We start from the raw sequence: 3,209 nt of genomic DNA on the forward strand, positions 1-3,209 counted from the left end.
TTACACATCAAGACACACAACCCGTTGCTGTTACACACAAACAACAACTAACCTGCTGCTGTTACACACCCAGACACACAACCTGCTGCTGTTACACACCCAGACACACAACCCGCTGCTTTTTACACACCCAGGCACACAACCTGCTGCTGTTACACACCCAGACACACAACCTTCTGCTGTTACACACGAACACACAACCTGCTGCTGTTACACACCCAGACACACAAACCTACTGCTGTTACACACGACAACACACAACCCGCTGCTGTTACACACCCAGGCACACAACCTGCTGCTGTTACACACCAACACACAACCTGCTGCTGTTAAACACCAAGACACACAACCTGCTGCTTTTACACACAACCTGCTGCTGTTACACACCCAGACACACAACCCGCTGCTGTTACACACGAACACACAACCTGCTGCTGTTACACACCCAGACACACAACCCGCTGCTGTTACACACCAACACACAACCTGCTGCTGTTACACACCAACACACACAAGCTGCTGCTGTTTACACACCCAGACACACAACCCTGCTGCTGTTACACACCCAGACACACAACCCGCTGCTTTTACACACCCAGGCACACAACCTGCTGCTGTTACACACCCAGACACACAACCTACTGCTGTTACACACGAACACACAACCTGCTGCTGTTACACACCCAGACACACAACCTGCTGCTGTTACACACCAACACACAACCTGCTGCTGTTACACACCAAGACACACAACCTGCTGCTATTACACACAACCTGCTGCTGTTACACACCCAGACACACAACCTACTGCTGTTACACACGAACACACAACCTGCTGCTGTTACACACCAAGACACAACCTGCTGCTGTTACACACACCAGGCACAACCTGCTGCTGTTACACACCAAGACACAACCTGCTGCTGTTACACACCCAGACACACAACCTACTGCTGTTACACACGAACACACAACCTGCTGCTTTTACACACAACCTGCTGCTGTTACACACCCAGACACACAACCCGCTGCTGTTACACACGAACACACAACCTGCTGCTGTTACACACCCAGACACACAACCCGCTGCTGTTACACACCAACACACAACCTGCTGCTGCTGTTACACACCAACACACACAAGCTGCTGCTGTTACACACCCAGACACACAACCTGCTGCTGTTACACACCCAGACACACAACCCGCTGCTTTTACACACCCAGGCACACAACCTGCTGCTGTTACACACCCAGACACACAACCTACTGCTGTTACACACGAACACACAACCTGCTGCTGTTACACACCCAGACACACAACCTGCTGCTGTTACACACCAACACACAACCTGCTGCTGTTACACACCAAGACACACAACCTGCTGCTATTACACACAACCTGCTGCTGTTACACACCCAGACACACAACCTGCTGCTTTTACACACCCAGGCACACAACCTGCTGCTTTTACACACCCAGGCACACAACCTGCTGCTTTTACACACCCAGGCACACAACCTGCTGCTGCTGTTACACACCCAGACACACAACCTACTGCTGTTACACACGAACACACAACCTGCTGCTGTTACACACCCAGACACACAACCTGCTGCTGTTACACACCAACACACAACCTGCTGCTGTTACAACACCAAGACACACAACCTGCTGCTATTACACACAACCTGCTGTTACACACCCAGACACACAACCTACTGCTGTTACACACGAACACACAACCTGCTGCTGTTACACACCAAGACACAACCTGCTGCTGTTACACACCCAGGCACAACCTGCTGCTGTTACACACCAAGACACAACCTGCTGCTGTTACACACCCAGACACACAACCTACTGCTGTTACACACGAACACACAACCTGCTGCTTTTACACACAACCTGCTGCTGTTACACACCCAGACACACAACCCGCTGCTGTTACACACGAACACACAACCTGCTGCTGTTACACACCACGACACACAACCCGCTGCTGTTACACACCAACACACAACCTGCTGCTGTTACACACCAACACACACAAGCTGCTGCTGTTACACACCCAGACACACAACCTGCTGCTGTTACACACCCAGACACACAACCCGCTGCTTTTACACACCCAGGCACACAACCTGCTGCTGTTACACACCCAGACACACAACCTACTGCTGTTACACACGAACACACAACCTGCTGCTGTTACACACCCAGACACACAACCTGCTGCTGTTACACACCAAGACACAACCTGCTGCTGTTACACACCCAGACACACAACCTACTGCTGTTACACACCGAACACACAACCTGCTGCTGTTACACACCCAGACACAACCTGCTGCTGTTACACACCAAGACACAACCTGCTGCTGTTACACACCAAGACAGAACCTACTGCTGTTACACACCAAGACACACAACCTACTGCTGTACACACCAACACACAACCTACTGCTGTTACACACCAACACACAACCTGCTGCTGTTACACACCAACACACAACCTGCTGCTGTTACACACCAACACACAACCTGCTGCTGTTACACACCAACACACACAACCCTGCTGCTGTTACACACCAAGACACAACCTGCTGCTGTCACACACCCAGACACACAACCTGCTGCTGTCACACACCCAGACACACAACCTGCTGCTGTTACACACCAACACACAACCTGCTGCTGTTACACACCAACACACAACAACTGCTGCTGGTACACACCAACACACACAACCCGCTGCTTTTACACACCAACACACAACCTGCTGCTGTTACACACCAACACACACAACCTGCTGCTGGTACACACCACCACACACACAACCTGCTGCTGTTACACAACCAAGACACAAACCTGCTGTTGTTACACACCAAGACACAACCTGCTGCTGTCACACACCCAGACACAAGACCTGTTGCTGTTACACACCAACACACAACCTGCTGCTGTTACACACCCAGACACACAAACCTGCTGCTGTTACACACCAACACACAACCTGCTGCTGTTACACACCCAGACACAAGACCTGTTGCTGTTACACACCAACACACAACCTGCTGCTGTTACACACCCAGACACACAACCCGCTGCTGTTAAACACCAACACACAACCTGCTGCTGTTACACACCAGACACAACAACCTGCTGCTGTTAAACACCAGACACACAACCTGTCTGCTGTTACAACAC

General features: G+C 51.1%; 1 protein-coding gene across 1 annotated transcript in view; it reads right to left on the reverse strand.

The window, feature by feature from the left end:
• lamc1 (laminin, gamma 1) overlaps positions 1 to 3,209 on the reverse strand; it is a 107,095-nt gene that overhangs the window by 38,688 nt on the left and 65,198 nt on the right. The window lies entirely within an intron of this gene.

The sequence above is a fragment of the Lampris incognitus genome, chromosome 14 (genome assembly GCF_029633865.1).
Source record: "Lampris incognitus isolate fLamInc1 chromosome 14, fLamInc1.hap2, whole genome shotgun sequence".
Taxonomy (NCBI): domain Eukaryota; kingdom Metazoa; phylum Chordata; class Actinopteri; order Lampriformes; family Lampridae; genus Lampris; species Lampris incognitus.